Source organism: Panthera onca, chromosome B4, assembly GCF_046562875.1.
Source record: "Panthera onca isolate mPanOnc1 chromosome B4, mPanOnc1 haplotype 2, whole genome shotgun sequence".
Lineage (NCBI taxonomy): Eukaryota > Metazoa > Chordata > Mammalia > Carnivora > Felidae > Panthera > Panthera onca.
Window position 1 is genome coordinate 118560721 of NC_138345.1, and position 21646 is coordinate 118582366.

The 21646-nt window shown below is 39.4% G+C and overlaps 1 long non-coding RNA gene across 1 annotated transcript in view; it reads left to right on the forward strand.

The window, feature by feature from the left end:
- LOC132693914 (uncharacterized) overlaps positions 1–3179 on the forward strand; it is a 54863-nt gene extending 51684 nt beyond the window's left edge. The window contains exon 3 of the long non-coding RNA XR_009617037.2: positions 2969–3179. This is a non-coding gene — a long non-coding RNA (uncharacterized LOC132693914). The remainder of the gene's footprint in view (positions 1–2968) is intronic.
- The last annotated feature ends 18467 nt before the right edge of the window (positions 3180–21646 follow it).

The window sequence follows — 21646 nt, forward strand, 5'->3', positions numbered from 1 at the left end:
TGTGGGAGACTTCTTAAAAATGAACCCAATAGTCTTTAGTACCATTAAGTCAGATTACATAGGCAATGGTCAATTTTTTTTGCTATAGTATACACCAGTAACCATAAATTGGTATTTTTTTTTTTAGAAAAATACTGGCACAAAACTCCCTAAATACTGTTCAATCATTATTGATACTTTGATGGAAAAAAGAAGTTATTGTACGATGTATTTTAGTATATGCATGTTGTTTGTTTTGTATGGACGTGAGTGATGTTGTATGTTATAAGGTTGAACCAAGATACAACCGTGGGACTAGGCAAGATGAAGAAGCATACAAAAAGAAGAGAAATAAGAAATGAGACATTATTTTAAGACCAGATGTTTGTATTTGAGTTAGTATGTTCTTATGACATAATATGTCATGAAAGATTCTCCTAGGAGGCAAGACATATTTGGAGGGGGAATGTTATAAAATCAAGCAAACAATAAACTGTGAATGGAAAATTTCCTTCCTTATCTGTATTTTAGGTCATTTTTGTACAATGTGAGAATAAATCTAGTGGATTCTATTTGGGGGTACCCCTACTAGTGGATCCACAAAACACAACTTGTCAAGAAGGTAGAACAAACATCAAAAATCTACTGTACAAGCTGTAAACTTTTGTTCAGAATTCACTAAAAGCATCCACCCTATTACTTGAAGCACTTATAACAACAGTATCAACTGTCTAGATTTGATCCTTGACTTACCCAAGATTACTACTACTCTTGGAAAGTTTACTTAACCTTATAGGGTTTTTTTTTGTGTGTGAAGATTAAACATGATGTGGTATATAATGTACTTAACATACAGCAACTGCTCAATAAATGTTACAGAAAGAGACAAGGAGAGAGAGGTAGGTGATGATGAAAGATAGATGATAGAAGATGATAGATAGATAGATAGATGTGTGTATATATATATATATATACACGCATATATATATATACACGTGCATATATATATATATATATATACACACAGAGAGAGAGAGGAGAGAGTGCTTTTAGTCAATGTTTACTTTCAACATAATGGTTTATATTATATGGAATCACAAGGATGTTGCTACATGTGTGAAGTCATAGCTTAAATTTAGAGATTTTAATTTAAAACTTTAGAGGTGTTGGTTGATTTCACAATTATGCCTGAAACTCCTGTTGAGTAGAAACACTGTCTGATTATCTTCTCTTTGTTCTTAAATTAGGGCACCCTCATTCTATAGTAGTTGAAACTTACAATTTGAAATCAGCATCTTTCATTGTTCTGAGGATTTATTTTTCATATCAAATTCACTTTTTGGTTGGGTAGGTTCTAGCAGTAATGTTAGACAAAGTCTTAATGTATTGAAACTGTCAGGAATAAATAATTCATGTATGATTTAGAGCAAAATAATCTAGATAAATACTTTCACTTCCAGTTATTACAGAATAACTATTAGAGATTTGCTTCCTGCTAACGACAATTCTAACACTGGACAAAGTACATAAAGCAATTGTTTTAAGACTTTTTTTTAAATTCTTTTTTGATGTTTGTTTATTTTTTAGAGAGACAGAGCACGAGTGGGGGAGGGGCAGACAGAGGGTCAGCACAGAGCCTAACACAGGGCTTGAACTCACCGCGAGATCATGACCTGAGCTGAAGTTGGACACTTAACCATCTGAGCCACCCAGGTGTCCCAACTTTTTCAAGACTTCGAACAGCAAACAGCACAGGGCTGTCTTCTTTGAGAGGAGGGAAATACACAAAGTGAGGGCAAATGGAGATGGGCAATCTCCCTGAGCTAAGGAAGCAATGAGTGGAGCTCCAGGTGGCTAAAGGGACTGAAACTGGCAGGGCTAGGTGATGGAAAGAGGAATCCACACAGAAAAAGTGAGGCTCACAAGAAAAGTGAGGATTCATTGTAGGCTCTTGGCCCAGAAAAAATTATATTTCACCTGCTCTCTGGGCATCTTTTTGCCCAGTCCAGTTGACACACAAAATTAACCATCACAGGCCTTCTCTGTGACTCCTCTACTCAAAGATAAAGTTATTCCAGGTCAGAAAACCATGCAGGGACTACAGAGGTAAACAATTTAGAAAGTTCTTTTACCAGGGTGCTTGGGTGGCTCAGTCAGTTATGGGTTTGACTCTTGATTTCGGCTCAGGTCTTGATCCCAGGGTCATGGGATCAAGCCCTGCATCGGGCTCTGCACTGAGTGTGGAGCCTGCTTAAGATCCTCTCTCTCTCTCTCTCTCTCTCTCTCTCTCTCTCTCCCTCTCCCTCTCCCCTCCCTTCCTCCCCTCTCCCCCATTCCTTCTCTTTCTAAAATAAAAGAAAGAAAGCACTTTTAGTAACATTTCACCTTATACACTCAGCGATCTTGTAATGTCCATTTTACAGATAAGGAAACTGAAGGTGAGAGGGATTGGTAGGCCTTTGCACATGGTCATAACCAGAACTCCAGTCTCATGGTTCTGATTCAGTTCTCCTCATGCCCCCATGGTGTTGGGGTGAGGAAAGCAATGAGATTGGTAACCTGAGCTGGTAGAAGGAGAAGTCTTGGGGCAGACCACAAAAATGCAGCCATGAGCAGTTACTAGGATTCCCTGTGTGAACTATGTCAGGAGAGACAGTAGACTTGGTATTTCAGACATATGACAAGAACCTGTATCTGGAACCATCATGTCTCTTTTCTTTTAAAATTCATTTAAACTTTTCTACTAACAACTTGGCTTTTATATGTGTTAATTTTTTAACTTGCATACATTAGAGGAAAACCTTGCAATACTCTTTCTATTAAACTCTAGGCTCATCCTAAAGCAAAAGCAAGGTAGGCAAAACTTTATCATATCTGGCTGAGTTTTAAAAGATGTCAAGAGCATGTTCCCTGGGATTTGCTTGGCTATGCACTACTATGCTTCTCTAATATGTTTGTGTAATTATTATACGAATTATTGATTTTGCAGGATTCATATTCTCTGCAATTTCTCATTGATTAGTCCAGGGCTGATCTTATTGAAGGCTGAACAAGGACCTCCAGGAATTGAAGAAACACAAAAATGAATGTGATTCTGGATTTCATCGTATCTACTGAGCCTGACGTGGTGACTTTGCTAACATTTGTGAGTGGCAATTCCTAAGCACCAGCACAAAGCTGGGAAGCTTCTGGCAATTTTAAGAAAGACTTTGAAGTTCAATAATAAAAGTTTATTGAATGCACCTCTGATTTTCTTATCCTGCCCTTTTTTATGGGCTTGGTTGTTTTGCTAAATTAGGTTTGAGGTTTACTCGCTTTGTTACAGCACCGCGTTAATGAGGCCAAAATGTCAGACTCCATCTCTGTGATGACAAACTGCGCCCCTAACCTCCAGGAGTTTCCGTGGTAGATGAAAGCAAAGAGGATATATCCACAAAACTGGAAATACAACCTTAGGGCCTCAACACTGAGATGGGCATCACTTCCATTTATACAAAATAGCAAATTGTTCCCCTCCACTAAAAAAGAAAAACCCGAAGGAAATTATTAGTGTCATAGAAGAAATGAAGTTGCAAAAAAAAACCAAAAAAAAACAAAAATTAGAGGGTCCAAAAATGATTAACAGAGAACCATACCCATAATTTAAAAGATGGAAATTTTCAGCCATTTGGCTTGAGATGCCCCAGTGATTACTCGGCATAAATGTGCTAAACAGTCCAGGTTGCACATCGAGTAATTAAAATCTGATTAATTCTTATCAGGTTAGCAAAGGGTGCTGCTTTTTACCCCCCAAACAAATTGGCAATGCACCTGAACATTAAATTTAATTTGTCATTTTGCACATTTCACTGGCTCTATTATAATATACTTAAAAGCACATTTGCCACTCTGTCCTTTTTGACATCAGTTCTTTCTACACTATGTACATTAGGTAAATACTAAAATGTAGATAGGACAAAGTACTCTTAAAATTCTCTCATTTAAGAACATCACAATGAACTAATTGTGATTCAAGATATCAACATTGCTTCTTGGCAGTCGCTACCAGCACAAAATAATAAAATGTGAATGAACAAATTACTGTTTAAACAGCAATACTTTTGATAATTAGCAGATATACTGAGGGATAAATATGGGGGGAAATCTGAAAAGGGAAAAAGGGGATTTAAATTTAAATAGGATTTTTTAATGTTTCCCCCATTGTGCAAAAGTCCATCTTTAATTCATATTACAGTGAGTAATTTGTAATGCTGTGTCAAAATAGATATGCAAAAAGGATATGCATTTGAATTTTAAATCTGATCCCTAAGTTTGAATTTAATATAGCGTCCTAACTGAGTCCTGTATGTGGAAGAGGAATTTTGAATCTGTTTTGAATGTCACAAGGATCAGCAATCATGCATAGTGTTATCATTGTTCATTATCTACCATGACTTGTGAAAGGAACATGAAATGGCATTAATCATTATTTTCTACTACTAATAATATACTTTCAATGGAAATTTCACCATTTTCTAAATATCTGGCAGGAGGAACTTTTCCTTCATTGCACCTACAAACCACCCCTTCTCCTTCGTTCTTAATTTGCAGCTGGAGGCTTTGGTGACTGATGTTTATGATAAAATGCAGCTCCCCCAAAGGAAAGATTTAGACCTTATGACATTAAAGAAAACTTGAACTTGATCCCAAGCCCAAATTCCTAGAGTCATGAAATCATTGAACCTCAAGGGACCTCAGGAATCATCTAATCTACCCCTCATTTATCACACAGGGCAATAAAGGCCCATTTGGTAGCTTGACTTGTCCAAGGTCACCTGCTCATTAAGGGCAGATAGGGAAATGGAAGCCAGAGCTCCTGACTTCAGGCTAAGTGTTCTTCCCAACGCACAAAATGAACAGAATAATACCACCTCTAGAAGCAAAAGCTTTGAGATCAAACAGACGTAGGTTTGAGTCCTGATTCTGCCAATTATTGCTTTAATTTCTACATTTGAAAAATGCATAAAGTCTGTAATGATACAGACTTTTTCACATCACTGTGAGGATTAAAATGATATAATCCAGAGGACCCTGGGTGGCTTAGTGTGTTAAGCCACCCACTCTCGTCCAACTCTTGATTTCAGCTCATGTCATGATCTCACGGTTTGTAAGTTCAAGCCCTGCATCACTCTGCACTGATAGTGTGGAGCCTGCTTGAGATTCTCTCTCTCTCTCTCTCTCTCTCTCTCTCTGCCTTTCCCCTGCTAGCATCCACTCTCTTTCTCTCTCAAAATAAATAACTAAAAATATGTTTTAAATAAAATGGTACAATGCACATAAAGTACACAGCTCTAGGCCTGGCAAAAAAAAAAAGTAAACATTAAATATTAACAATGGATATTATTATCAACTCATGTTGCCTAAACAAGAACTTTTGTGCAGATAAATAACTTAATGTTTCCCACTCTCCCTCCCCATATATACATATACCTACATACACACTTGTAAAGCCTGACAGTGCAATAGGACCTTGCCAACTTATCTCTTGAACCCTGCTGATAACAAACAAGACCCCATGTGAGACGTGAGGAAAGCTGCCATAGCATGATGACTGTGTTCAGTTCTCCTGCATTGACATAGCAGCTTATAAACCACAATGGAATATATCATTGTGTTTCAACATTAAACAACCTTGTGCCACAGACAGATGAGACACTCTTACATCCATTTAATAGTGAAGCAAATGGAGGCTCAGAGAGGCAGTAAGTGACTTGCCTAAGGTTATACAGTTGGCTCAGGACCAGTGCTCTGCCTCTGATATCTCACTTTGGACGCTTCATCAAAGGAAAATCAAGAGAATCAAAGAAGCTAACATCACCTAATGCAAGTCAGATCTTCACCAGTATGTTTTCTACTACCTAAAATGATCCCAGTGATCTTGTTCGTCTGCCCACGCAAACTCCCAGCACAAACCTCTCCCCTTTAGCACAACTGACTAGAGAATGAACAAACATGGTCATGGGGTAAGACAAGGGAGCTGGTGGTTTTCACCCAATCCAATGTTGTGTGTGTGCATGTGTGTGAGTGTGCACACGTGTATGAGTAGTCGAGGAGGAAGGAGAGGAAGTGGGGAGAGAGACAGATTGACTAGGAAGGCTGATTGCTCAACTAGAGAAGTTCAGCTTGTCAGTAAAAGGACAAGAGTCCCAAGTAGGTCTAAGCAGCCATAGCCTAAAGATCAGAGCTAGACTAAGGAGGTCACTGTGGCAGTGGCCATCTCAAAGGGGCCCTACACCCTCATTAGAGATGAAGATGAGTGTATCCACCAGAACTTTCCCTAGTGAGAATACAGTATGTGCTGAGTAATTTAAGAACCTCTTGAGAGGTGGGACTCCACAAGGGTCTTTGCTCCAGTATTGCTGTATTAATCTGGATTTTTTGGGTTTAAATAAGATGGCCATATAATTTATCCTCTCAATCAGGATACTTCTGAGAGTGAAAGTACACTATTCATAACGATGCTAAGACAATAGGTATAAATTAAGGCTGTCCCAAACGACATATGCTCACCCTTGTTTTAGATGTTGAAAATTAAATCAAACTGGCTTAATCAAAAGGGCATTTATTGGTGCCAATGTTTGAAAAGTCCAGTGGTAAATCTGGCTTCAAGAATTCCAGAAACTAGTGATTTATTCAGGATTCAGCCTCTCTTTCCACCTACTATCTCACAGTGGCCCCTAGCACCTCCAGACTTACATCGTACATTCTAGCAACATCCTCTTTTCCTTCCTAACACTCTACCAAAGTCCCAGGATAGGGTCTCATTGGTCTACTTGGATCACAAGCCCATCCTTGATCTAGTCACTGTGGCCATGAGGAAATGGAATAGACTGGTTGGTCAAATCCAGATCATAAATCATTTCTGGATTTGGGGATAAGGGAGAAGAATCATCCAACCAAACCACCTGGGCCAAGCTCAGGCAAGAGATGATTTCCCCAACAGAAAAGCAAGGCATAAATTTGGAGGAAGGGGGATTCTACAGGGAAGGACTTTGTTTGCTTAGTAATAATAGACAACATTTTTTACAGGATCCCTATGTGCTAGGACTCATGGTAATGGTACTATATGGGTGATCCTATTTAAACTTCAAAACAATTCTATAAACTAAACACTAACTAACCATAAAATAAATACATATTATTATATGTATATTATAGATGAGGCAACTGTGATACATAGAACTTAAGTAACTTGTCCGAAGTCATAAACCAGGACATAAAAAAGCCAAGATCGAAAGCCAGACAGTCAGATTCCAGAGTCCATACTCTTGGCTTTTACCCAGGGTGCCATCCCATGCAGAGTGGCAAGTACATTGTGTCAGGTCTTGGAATAGGAGAGGAAAAATTCAGAGCTACCACCAGTGGCCCTCTACTTCCAATATTTTCACAGCTGTAAATAAATGTTGAATGATTATTTGATATGACTAGTGTGATGCTATGCTCAAAAATTTTCCTGCACAGAGCATCGCATTATTGGCCTTCCCATGACACTTGCATATTTTGGTTCAACTCTGAGTGGATTAGAAGAAAGAACCTACAGCCAGTCAAGAGAAGCATCCTCTCTATTGATTTATAGCCCCCAAGTCCTGATACAAATTACCTCAGTAATTTTGATAGAGTCCCAAAGCCCTGCTGTCAGCCAGCCTCTTCGGATAAGAGAAACTGGAAGTTAGTTGCTTTATTGTTCTGGCTTTATCTGTATCTCTAGAATCCCAGCAGGGAAGTCACTCAACAGAACTGAGAAGGTATGCTCCAACAGTGGGTCCAATGAATTCAAAAAGCCTTCTGTGGACAAACAACAACAAAAATTTCACTTCAAAGATTGGGGGAAGGAGTGAGGGAAGGGGACCCTCACAGACTATTTTTTTATAGCAAAGAATTTCTAATTACAGTTATGCAAAAGGCACTTTAAAGATTCCAGAAATAATCTGGTTGTGTTGATATGGAGCATTATTTGGAAATTTTTAATGCAAGTGAAATATATTGTCCATGTTTACTTACACATTCCTAAATTAGACCTGAATAACTAGCTAATAGATACATAGTACAAAACAGCTTGCTTATAACAGGAAAATTGTTCAATCTATCTTCCTTTATAACTGAGCCTCCACAGCCTTGATTTATTGGTGTGGTGGTTCAGGAAATTTGTCCCACATAGAGTTATAGGGAATCACTTTCATTTGTATGCTAACTGCTTTTGATTTTTTTTTTTTTTAAGCATCGTCAGTGGCCTTGATGATTGATTTTCAGTCTAGCTAAACCAGTTCGTATTATACATATTCCCCAGTAGGAAAGAGATTAGCTTAGCAGACAGTATACTTCACGGCACAAAGAAAGTTCTGGTTCATTCCACTGACTGACATTTGAAAGTTTCCAAGGAATATGCCACATGAGCAATATGCCACATGGGCTTTTAAGGAAATAGTATAACAACAACCAAAAAAAGAAAAGATGGTAATTCTTTATTGAAATGATACATATATTCACAGTAAAGGTACATGCAATAGCTACACAATTACTCAAGAATTTAGGCTCTGGGATCAAGACTCTAGGGTTTGAATCCTGGTACCATCACTCACCAGCTATGGGACCCTAGGCAAGTACATAACTTCCCTAAACCTGTTTCCACATCCAAAAGTCAGAGCCACTAACAATATGAACAACATTGATGCCTGTGTAACACATTGAGTTCTTGGCTCATAGGAAGCCCTAGATAAATATTTGTTGTTGTTGTTGTTGTTGTTGTTGTTGTTGTCAGAGCTGCAAAGGAAATAAACACAAAGATGTCTCTCTGGCCACCAAATACCTAATAACATAAAGGGAATGGAATACAGAATCATCCAAACAAGATCAATAATTTCCATGTAGCCCATTATGATTTCTCTGCACACATGCTAGAATTTATTCTGTTGACTATGCTCAACTCACATGTATCACAGTGTCCCAGTCCAGGAATAAGGCAAAATCATTATTGTGGGTTCCTTTTAATCCATACAGTAGTAAATTTTCATTTATTTCAGAGATTATCTTCCAGACCCATATCATACCATACCCTGACCATATAAACAAGGCCTTTGTCCTAACACTGCCTTTATTTTTTGTCATCCACAACACCACAAATTCTCCCCCAAAAGACTAGTTGCCACTTGTAACTTGGCAAAATCTGAGGGTGAGCTTCACATTTTACTTGAGTCAGGTGCTAGACAGCACATTTCCCATCCTTGTTCCCCAGCTTTCCCAGGTAAAATAGAAATTCAGGTTTATGGTACATAATAGACATTCCTATGGTTTCTTTCCACTTATCCATGCTCTTTTCCTTGAAGACAACCACTGGATTTCCTTTTGGGAAGTCCCTCTAAGCCCAATGCATACAGTTACAGGGAGGTTGTCAATCAAGGTGCCTACCACAGGACATATAACCTGTGCTAGTTTCCTAAAGGTACTGAAACAAATTACCACAAACTTGGTGGCTAAAAAAAAAAAAAAGAAAAACTTATTCTTTCATAGTTTAGGCAGACCTAAGTCCAAAATCAAGCTTTCAGCAGGGTTGGTTCTTTCTGAGGACTCTGGAAGAGAAACTGTCCCATGCCTCCCTTCCAACTTATGGTCGTTGCTGGCAATCCTTGGTGTTCCTGAGCTTGTGGACACATCACTGCCATATCTGTCTCCATGGCACATCACCTCCTTCTCTGTGTGTCTGTGTCTCCTCATTTTCTGCCTCATATAAGAACACTCTCATTAGATGCAGAGCTCATCTCAATCCAGTATGGCCTCATCTCTACCCTACCTAAGTTACATCTGCAAAGACCCTTATTCCAAATAAGGTCACACATTCTGAGGTTCTGGATGGATATGAACTTTGAAGGGATATTACAGAACCCATTCCACAACATAAGATAAGTGAACACAACTCTCTTTCCCTGGAAAGTCAAAAGACTTGAAACTATTTGCAAGACATTCATTCCACCAACAGAATCCTGAAGAGATCCCCCTACTAGTGCCTGCTACCGACATCCCAGAAACCTCCCTAATCCCCCATGTTGCATGGCCGAACTATTCAAAGTCTCCTTCGTTCTGCGCATTACCCAATATCCTACCAGTCAATTCCCATGTAGCTTAGCCAGGTAGAATCAAGTTCCACTACCAGAAACCAAAGGAGTTAAATCAGAGACGGCAACTTCTAAACCACCTACATCCTGCAATATAGAAATAAGAACAGTGGGATGTCAAGGCCTGTTTTTTACACTTTCCACTAACTAAATATTCCTTTGGTCACAATGCCTCCACCCATATAATTTAGATTTTATTTCTGGAAACTTTACCTGCTCCTCATAGTAATTTCTCTAGAAGTCTTAAAAGTTTCTGCAAGTGTGTAGGTGATAGTTCCTGGCATCCTTCCAAATCCTGAAAATGCTGACAGACTGACTAAGCTAAGAAGTTATCTCGTAATCCTAGGGCAGACTAATTAAATCCCACACATTGACATTTTTGGCTAAAAAAAATGATAACTGCACTAATTAGCCCGTTAGAAAATATTCATATCTCATTGTGCCAAATGAGAGGGGATTCCTTATAATTGTTCCTACAGGATTGCAAGCAACTTGTTATGGACATGATTTAATTGCAGGAAACATCATTACCTTCCAAGTCCCATCACCCACTTAAGTACCCCAGAAGTTCCCACCCGAACATGAGGTGGAATCAGAGCCGAATGGGCTTTCCAGAATCATGGCTCATTACCAGTGCACCCCAAAGATTTTAGGAATATAATGAGTCTTTGAAAGTGAAATGAATGTAGCCTCTGACCTCCTACTAGATCCCACACTGTCTCAGGACACAGGGAAGCCAAAATACAAACAAACTGGTACAAAGAGTGAACAATTAACACATTGCAAACTTTGGAAGACAGTGAGGAAACTCTATCAAGTGTTCATAAAGAACATTTGGAGCTTTTGGAAAAGCATTTATTTAAATAAAATCCCTAAAGATTTACTAAATGTCAGACAGTGTGGTTAAAATATCAATACACGGCAGAGAGGCCAAAATAGAATTAATAACATGGAGACAAATTACTCAATTCAATACAATTTAACCAATCTTTGGAAATGCCTACTATGTGTGAGGCACTGTGGTAGGCCCAGCAGGGGATACGAACATGAACAAAAAGAGGTTCTGGCCCCCAAAGAGTTTATAATCCAGCAAGGAGGGTCAGAGAAGAATTCAAATTCCAGAAATATAAGGGAAAAAAGTAAATGCCGTAAGAAAACCAATAAAAATGCTAGAGGAAAAAGGATTTCGTCAGTTGCAAAGATTAGGGAAAGTTTTCATGGGGGCAAGTAAAAATAGGGTGGTCTTTGAATGACACAAATATAGAAAAGATGAAACGGATGGGGAGTTAACCGAAGCAAAATCACAGAGATAGGAACACTGACTGTATATTCAGGGAAATTAGTATATAGGGCTCAGTCAAGAGGGAGACATGGGGGTAAAGAAGATTGGAGCTAATCCAAGGATGGCCCTAAAAGATAGATAAACACAAGGTATTTTTGATTCATGGAGGGCAGGAGGGAACCACCGAAAGTTTTTGCGAGAGAGCAGTCTGTCCGCCACTGGTTTAGAAAAGATTAATCTGCAGGCAGTGTAAATGATGAATGCAAGAAACATCAATCCATTGAGAATTTGACTCAGTTTTAAGCAGAAGTGTTAGAAAGAAAACAGGAAGGAGGGCAGATAAGACAGTGTCCAAACCCAGAGTAGAAACTTTCAACCCCGGCTGCGTGGTAGAATCTCCTGTCAACTTTATGAAAATACCGAAAGCCAGGTTTACTCCAAACCAATTAAGTCAGAACCTCCGTGGTGGCACCCAGGCATTGGGATGCTTGAAAAGCTTACCAGGTAATTCCAAAATGCAAACGGTCCTGACAGTCCCTTCTTCAAGATGTAGTCTAGGAACCAGCAAGCCCAGTATCACCTGGGCTCAGTGTTGGAAATGCAGATTCTCTGACCACTCCACTCAAAATACACACACCAGATGCCCAGGCGATGTGCCCATGCACATAGAAGTTAGAGAGGCAGAAACAGGTGCTTCTGCGGCAGGCCCTAAGATGCTGCAGTTCTAACCAGCACCCAGGTAAAGCCACCCCAGTCCACAGACCACACTTGAGAACATATTAGCAGAGCCAACTCTGTGCATGGTCGAGCCACTCACTAGGGCTTCTGCTGTGTTCCTGTGGTCCATCTTCCTCCCCTTCACTCCACTTCCTAGTGTTAGACCCCACCCCCCACCTCTGCACACCTGTCACCAGTTTCACGGATCTCAAGAACAACTCCAGGAAAACAGTTTGGCTGTTCCTCAAAAAAACTAAACATAAAATTACCATGGGACCCAGCAATCGCACTCCTAGGTATACACCCAAAAGAATCAAAAGAAGGGACTCAGACACTACAGCTGATGTTCTTGCAGAATTCTTCACAACAGGCAAAAGGTAGAAACAACCCACATGTCTATTGACAGATCCACGTGTGAAATACAGATATGCATGTGTGTGAGTGGGGCTCACACTACAGGCAGCCGACTAAGGGCCTCGTTAACCTGGAGCCTTGTCCACCCTGCCTGCCAGGGGCTTGGTTCTCCCCACTCACACTGTTCACACTGTTTTCAGAAGTGTGTTTGAATTATTCAATGTTAGGAACCATCCTTTTTTCTTGTATAAATGTTTGCTCAGAAAAGGAAAGCATAGTCTAACCAGTTGAAGTTCCCTACTGTCCAGCCAGAGAAAAACACAGTTTGCCCAGCCTCAGCTGTACGGGCTCCATGTTCCAGATCCTCCTGCTGTGGTAAGACAGGCCAATGGAGAACACTTCTGACTAGTTTCCTTTCCGTTTTTCTTGATAATTTACTAAAATAAGGCATTTATTAGTGTCTGATCTACAAATGTGAAATGATTCTGTATCAATGTAAATAAGATTATCTGCCTCAAAGAGATATTTAAAACCTAAAAAACAAAAACAAAAACAAAAAAACATACAATGGAATATTATTTAGCCTTAAAAAGCAAAGAAATTCTGGGGTGCCTGGGTGGCTCAGGCGGTTAAGCATCTGACTTTGGCTCAGGTCATTATCTCAGGTTTGTGGGTTCAAGCCCCATGTCAGGCTCTGTGCTGACAGCTTGGAGCCTGGAGCCTGCTTCGAATTCTGTCTCCCTCTCTCTCTGCCCCTCTCCCACTTGTTCTTTCTCTCTCTCTCTCTCTCTCTCTCAAAAATTAAGTTTAAAAAAAAAGAAATTCTGATACATGCTATAAACATGGATGAACCTTGAAAACATTATGCTGTGTAAAATAATCCAGACACAAAGAGGCAAATATTGTATGATTCCACCTATATGAAATACCTAAAATAGGCAAACCCGTAGAGACAGAAAGCAGATTAGAGGTTATCAAGGGCTAAAGGAGGAGAGAATGGGGAGTTATAGTTTCTGGTTAGGGCAATGGAAAAGTTTCGGAAATAGTGGTGATGGTTGTATAACATTGTAAATATGATTAATCACACTGAATTATACACTTAAAATGGTTAAAATGGCAAATTTTATGTTAGATATTTTTTCCCACAATTAAAAGCAAGACAAACTCCATCCCATCCATACCTTTTACCTAAGGGGTCTGAGCCTCCTACTCCTGGTGTCTAGCTCTACACCTTACTTCTGGACTGTTCCTAACCCCCTAAATGGGAAACTCTCTGGTCTCCAACCTCAAGCTACACTAACATCAAAGAGGCAGTGTCTTATTGTACCATATCTCAAATCAAGACAGCTGGCCTTTAGCTCCGGTCCCAGAAACTTGGGTGGTCACATTCCCTTCCATTTGTTGTGGGACCACCACTCTCTCTGCCAGGCAGGCTGCACTGTGCATTCTACCCCAAACAATCCCAAATTGGTCCAATAAAGCTCTTCATTCCACCTCATTCCACCTTCTTAGAGGGTACTCAGAACACTCAGAACCCGGGCTTTTATGATACTATCAAAAAGACCCACATTCAATAAAATAACACTCCTAAGGGCAGGAAAGAAAAAGTCCATTTTAAACATTAGGGCACTCTCTGGGGCGCCTGGGTGGCTCGATCAGTTAAGTGTCCGACTTCAGCTCAGGTCATGATCTCACAGACCGTGAGTTCGAGCCCCACGTCGGGCTCTGGGCTGATGGCTCAGAGCCTGGAGCCTGCTTCCGATTCTGTGTCTCCCTCTCTGTCTGCCCCTCCCCCGTTCATGCTTTGTCTCTCTCTGTCTCAAAAATAAACGTAAAAAGAAATTTTTTTTAAATAAACATTAGAGCACTCTCAATGCTCAGAACCCAGGAGACCTAAAATGAGCAATATGAATAGAGTGAAAATATGAGTCCTCCCAAGCACATTCTCTCCTTGAAGCTGAGAAGATCCAGCTTGATGTTTGGTACAATGACAAATTGTTTTGGGCAGATTTTCCAGAGTAATCCAAGATCCCTGAGTCCCTCTACACAAATTGTCTACTGTGGTGACTTAATTTCATGTTTTTAGTTTTAAGGAGAAGAGATTTGGATAAATGTTCTAATGTAGTAATTAGCAGTTACATTAATAGCATTGATTTCCCATTATGTTGTCCCATTATTCCAATTATATTTCTCTTTAAACAATTTTTCAGACCGTAATATTCTACTTAAATGAGCCTGATACCCTGAATAACCTCCCCTCTCCATTGTGCACCCAAATTGATAATGAGTTCTGTGCTATTTAACCTCACATCACACATTTTTTTTTAAAAAAATCACTCCAAAGAGCCCTGGGTAAATATTCTCTCTTGAGCAATTTCCTCCAGGACCCAGAACCAACACTGCAATAATCAGAGCAGGTGGTCATTTGGCAGGGCTCTCTACACAAACCTCCTTGACATGCCGTTAGTATGTCTGAAATCCTATGCTTGAAGAGCCCTTTTGGGGGATCTTTGGGGGTTTTTTCAGTCTTTGATAGATGCTGAAAAGAATAAGCTATGTCAAGCAACAACCTGCAGAGAATACCACTTATCAAAAGCCTATAAGATGCACCAGATACTCAGATTAGAGCTAACGGTCACATACTACTTACTCTATGTTTGAGGCCACCATTCTAAGTGTCTTACATATATTAACTCATTTAATTCTCCAAACCTCAGTGGGGTAGATAGTGTCGTGATTTATATTTTGCAGATGAGGAAACTGAAGCTTATCCAACATCCTCTAGCAACTAAGTGATACAGGCAGGATTCAAACACACAGGCAGGTGCCAGGATCTGTGCTCCTAACCTCTGCTATTCTGTTCTCTGATGTATTTGTTATCCAGTCATCTCATGAAGGAGGTATTTTACACCTGTTTAGATAGATGAAGAAGCTAATGACCAGAGACGTTAAATAATTTACCCAAAGGCACACAGTTAGTTAAGTGCCCCAATTATGATGTAAACTCAGGAGTGTCTGACTCCAGAGACTTGATCCTTCCCTTTTGCTTCCAAGAATATATCACAACATCCAACCATAATGTCTATTTAGGGCAATACCTAAACAACTGAGAAATGAGAAATAATGTAATAGGCCACATGGTCTACTAACTAAGGGTAGGAATGGCAGACAGATATGGCAGAGCCTACTAGCTAATTGACAAACCTATTTCCCCCTCTTTCCAGACACACACTGCATTTCTCAGCAACCTTTGTAGTCAAGTGTCACCAAGTGACTGAGTTTTGGCCTGTGGACTATGGCAGAAAGTCTTGTAGCACCATCATACCTCTTTTCTCACACCCCGGCTAAATGGAGAGCCTTCAAGAACCCAGAAGAGAGAAGAGCCCAAAGAGTAAAGAAGACTGGGTTCCTGATTGGCCATGTGGAAGGCTGCCCAACCAGGAAAAGACCCAAAGGATTGTGGCAGCAAGAGGTAAACTTGTACTTTTTTAAGCCATGGAGATTTCAAATTGATCTCATCTAGCACTAATAACTAACTAATCAACTAACTAATTAAATTAACTAATAAACTATAATCTAATCTAATTAACTAATAAACTAATAATTAACTAATAAAACTAATCAACTAATTAAATCAACTAATATCAAATTAACTAATAGAATATAGAAGTTGAATGCTATCATCAAAATCCTAAAATGTATGTTATTGATTTACAGTTGGGTTTTGGATAGAAGAGAAAAAACAAAACAAAACAAAACTCAGGTTGCAAAGCTAGAGATCATGTGATGTGTATCCACAAAACATTTGGTAAAATTGTCCCTGCAGTAACTTGGAAGGCAGCTCACATGCCTACCGGCTTTCACTCCGGATGAAACAAGCTGTCATTGGAGGTTTTGAGTAACAGATCTGACCTTAGTAGATGGATCACTCCGGCTGCTGTTTTGAAAATAGACAGGGGAGTCAAGGATAGGAGCAAGACAGTCAGGAGGCTATTTCCACGGACCACAAAGAGTGAATTATTTGGATGAAGCTCTCCTCCTACAGCCCAATGATGCTTGGTCCTCCTGAGGAATGTTTCTGAGCCACCAGGCCAGACAAAGTTATTACCATCGGTTCTGAGAGCACTATTGTTTCCAACCAATGACTAAGTTCAAAACAAAATTGAATATGGATAAAGAACATGTATCACAGTATTCAAATTCTTTCTTTGTTAACATTTTTTTTTTCATATTGCCTTAACATCATATTTACATTAAAAAGAAATTCCAAAGATACACAATCCACTTTTGGGGTCCTTAAATACCTAATTTTCTGCCTGTAGAATTGTGATTTCTCTAAATTTTGGATGCATAAAAATATAAATATTCCTTAGAGGCCTGCCAACTGCAACAGGGACTGAGAGATTTACAGTTGACCTTCCTGAGATAAACATCCACAGTTCACGTCTACCACCGAAACTCCCTAGGGTATTAGCATGATGCCCATATAGCCAGCTGGGAGGAAAAACCACCTTTAATGCTTCAGTTTAAATCTCTCTGTCCCAGTCCTCACGTAAGCCCAGAAAATACATTCCTGCATGGACACACTACATTTATTTTTCAGTTACAAATGGCTGAATAGAGTTGATTGTCTCTCTGCCTATGGTTGTTATCACATACTAGTAAAATCCAAAAAGATTCACGGGCCAAATTCTGATTTAACCAGTAGTTAGAACCAAGCACTCCATGCTTGGATTCTGCTTAATTGTCCAAGCCAGAGGAGTAGGCTACTTTGTCTACAACTAGTTTCTGATCTATGTCATTACTTACATTCACAGCTTAGGAGTTCAGGCTCTTGTGGTGAGGGTTGTTTGAAAATTTTTTTTAAAACTAGAGTGGATGGCCCAGGAGCCACAGTTTTCCTCAAACAGAGGGAGGAAGGACTCTTCCAAGCCAGTATTCAGATGCCGCTCACACTTGCCAATGATAACATGATCCCTTGAAGGTGTGGAGATGGAAAAGGCAAAATGGAACACCCACTGTTTTCCTGTTTGCTGAGCATCATTCAAAGGTAGAGTTAGTCATTATTGAAATAACTTAAACTGTGGAGAAAATATCAAAATAAGCCTATTACGCTCGGACCCAACCATTACAGCCAAGGAAATAATACAATAAATCCTTTGAAATGAAGAAATATAGCAAGAGGTACTTGAAAACTGAGAGGTGTTCTGTCACTAAATTGCAGCATTAATAGTGTTTTGATGCTCTTTGCTAAACTGTATATTTTTACACTCAAAATGAATATTAGGAAAAGCATACTTATTTTATACAACTCGTTAGCAAAAAGGAAGATGATGTTTTAAAACCATAAATCTCTTTTATAACTAACTGTGAATCTGAGGATATTGGAAGAGGGAAGCAAATTGAAAGGGAAAGGATAATTCTAAACCATGTTACAATCTTTGGTGTAAATGAACTATTATCTTATCAGTAGAGGATTAGTAGTATTTGGAATATGGCAATATTCCCTTCCTGATAATGAAAGGAAACTAGAAATTCCAGAAGAAGTTATTTCTTTTTTTCATTATCAGCAGGACCCTGGTGTCATTTCTATATACCTGTGGTCTTTCTTTTTTTTTTAAACCAATTTTTCTTCCCAACAGATATACCCATTTATCCCAACTAATGAAATACCACTTGAATTTACTCTATTTAATAAATACAACAAATCCAAAGAATCAGAAGGAAATTGGATACTCACTGCTCCCTAGGTAAGGCCTAGCTGATCACCTGTACCATTTTCAGACTCTTGTAAATGCTTGCCTGGTGTTCTAGATGTCTGTTTACCCAATCTCATTTTAATTTGTTAAAGGAAGTTGAAGTCATGAGTCAGCTATAACGTGGCAGCATTTGAGTATTAAACAAAAATGCAAATCTAGCAGTACACCCCTAATGAGATACAGTGAGCTCATTTTTCTTTATATTATTTCTACTTCAGTCTTGTTGGTTTAGGGGAGCATTTATGTGGTACACAGTCCTGTTTAAACTTTATTTTATTACTCCTAAGCTACTCCCACATTATTAGTGAACTTGAAGGACTAATTCTGAAATCTGTTAGCTTAGAGACATATGTAAACACTTAGGAAAATATATTTTTTCCACACAACCACTGTGCCAAAATGGGAGAAACGTCTGTGCTGTTCTAAAAACTCCCTGTTCTGTCTGTGCACAAAACTGACAGCTAGGTTTCAGAGTTCCTGGTGTCTTTAGACATATGCAATGAGTCTTTCTCATCTTTCTTAATTTTCCATTCTAAATAATGCATAATTCTGTCATTAACCAGCAGGTGGAAGACCTCCCACGGGACATATAGTTGTCTTAACTTAGATCTTGGGTAGAGGTGGTATTTGGGAGGTGATCTCAGAAAAAAATCATGAGCAAATGAGGGGAGCAAGAGAGGAAAGGAAGGAAGGAAGACGAGTAAAAGGTGAGTTAAAGAGGGATAACTCCATGGGCAACTGGGACTCTGTCCCATCGGGGACTCTCTGAGAGACTGTGTAGAAAACACCTCAGAATTGCTGAAGGGCAAGAGACAGGTTATTAATCTTTCTAAACCTCAGTGGTTGAGAACTGAGGGCTGCTCCCAAGGGCATTAACTCCTTAGTACTTCCAGCCTGCCCTGTGTTCTAACTAAACACACTTCAGTAGCCAGACAACACCCTAGAGCAGAGATATGCAGGGAAGCCACCTGTAGGTAAAAGAACTTCTGGTGACCTCCAAGAGAGGCAAGGGAATATGGACAGGGACTGCCAGCAAAGGTTATCATACTCTGAAGTAGGTCAATGGCAGACTTGCAGGGGTTTGAATCCCTGCTTCCCTCTACTCACAGTCTGACGTAGACACACTACTCAAGATTTCTGAGGCTCATTTTTCTACAAAATGGGGTTTCTGATGCTGATGTCCCAGGGTGATACAAAGGATTCAGTATAATGATGAGATACTTTATGTAAACTCCCAGCACAGAACTCAGTCCACAGTAGGTGCTCAATAAACACTAATTATTTTGATTGTGATGATAATAAGCTTTATTAATTATGAAGCATGATAAATACCTTCCAAACAGCTGCACTTCCTTGCACAGTGGGCTGGTCCTGCCCATGCTCCGCCTCGCCCCCACGCTGGGTAGACTAGGACAGGAAGTTGCAGGACTCTCTTAGTGTGCCACTGTATCACTTCTTAGCACATCTGTTGGACATAACACATTTCATGGCATTGTATGCCAAACACAGGCAAGCAATTCTCTAAGAAATCCCATCTGCAGAACAGGGTGTACAACAGAGAAATGAGTTCTCACTAACCTTCTCATCTAAACTCACCAGAATAACTTGTCACACTTGAAAGAAAAAAAATCATGCCACCAAGTCTGTGGACTTCAGATATCCATGTTATTTGAGGGAGACGCTGACTCTCATTTCTATCAACTTTAACACTGAGAACTACTCTTGCCTCTATCCCTCAAGCAAAGTTCTGATCCTCTTGAGTCAATGGTCTCACCAGACGGAATTACACCAGTCATCTTCGTCCCAACCCCTAGACTGTCGTTCCTACAAGGTGAAAGAGACATAACAGTAGCTGTCATCAGGTAGTCTTAATTCGTTAAACAAAATAAATAGGGCTCTTAAGTTCTAGCAAATGTCTGTTGGTGTTGTACAATGCCTACTTTTTCATATTTTAGTCTTACTTACTTTGTTTCCTCTATTAAGAAAAAAGAAGAGTAGGAAAAACCAACAAGCTCATGCTCCCAAGGTTACTCTCGCAAAACAATGTCTCCCTGGATCTGGGTTCTGTTGCCTTTTGCAACGTCAGTAAAGCCCTCATCTCCATAGACCAGCGGGAGATATGACCCTTTCTCCTCTTTGGATACATGACTGAATATCCCTAAACTATTCCCCCCAACTGTGTACTTACAAATAAATGTCCCAGGGAAGAATCAGAAATGAGAGCAATATGTCATCTTTTATCCCTGTGAGCCTTACTCCTGACATTTCAGAGAAAACATAGGATTGGGGGAAGGAGAGAAAGAGAGCAGGGAATTAAGAATCACATCATCTATGATTTTATAATATTATACACTTATTTGCATTGGAGTCCATCATTTTTCTATTATATCTAGTTCCTGAATAGTATACTTATTTATGCATATTATTCCTATGTAGGAAGATTGAGGTGAAAGAATTATTTGTGTGGCCCTCAACTTTACAAAAGGAAATGAATGGTTAATGAAAATCTGCCCACTTGGTGAACTTTCATATCTCATTCTGATATGGCTGCATGTCTGAATGGCGGGCTGAATTATAAATAGTTGGTGCTCTGGTCTGATGCTACAGCATCTAATGAATTGTTGCCTCTATAAACTTGCACTGTAGAAGTGAACCAATTAAAAAGTTTTGCCAATTTGAATCCTCCACATAAAGTATCTTCTGCAAGGAAATAAATGTCTTTGATGCCTTTGACTGCTTGGTGAGCTAAAACTTTATTCAAATTGGCTTTGTAATATCTTTAGGTATACATTCCTGTGATGTTTGTTTTGCTCTTACATTTGTACTAAACGAGTATTTGGACATCATTAAACAAGAATACTTGCTGAACTTTTTTGTTCCCCCTTTTGTAACATAAAATTTCAGGACATACTTTTTAATTTGTTTGGGGCATCCTTTTTATTAAATTTGTTTGTATCTCTTACTATTCCATTCTGACCTCTCTGGCATCATTGTGGAGAAATGCTTTGAGAAAAAGCTGATAGTTATGTTTTGTGGAAGCCAAAGTTCTCCTTGCAAATTAAAATTACATTCCACTTTGCTGAACACTAAGAAAATCAGCTTTGGAAAATTACCTCAGCCCCAAAGATTGGGCTGCCACTTACCAGTCAGACCCTGTTCCTTTAATGCGCATCTGTGAGCAAACATGCTTGGCTCTGACTCACACTGGACTAAACAAAATCTCATTAATAGACTTGGCCTAAAGAAGCACTTAAAAAGACAACTAATCATGTTCTACATGATGGGAAATGTCACACAAAATCAGAACGGAGGTGAGTTTTTGGACCAGTACTTCCATCAGAGGACTGCACCCTCTTCCGAAAAAAAAAAAAAAAGAGTGTAGAATGTGTCAGAGCTGGTTTTCCAAC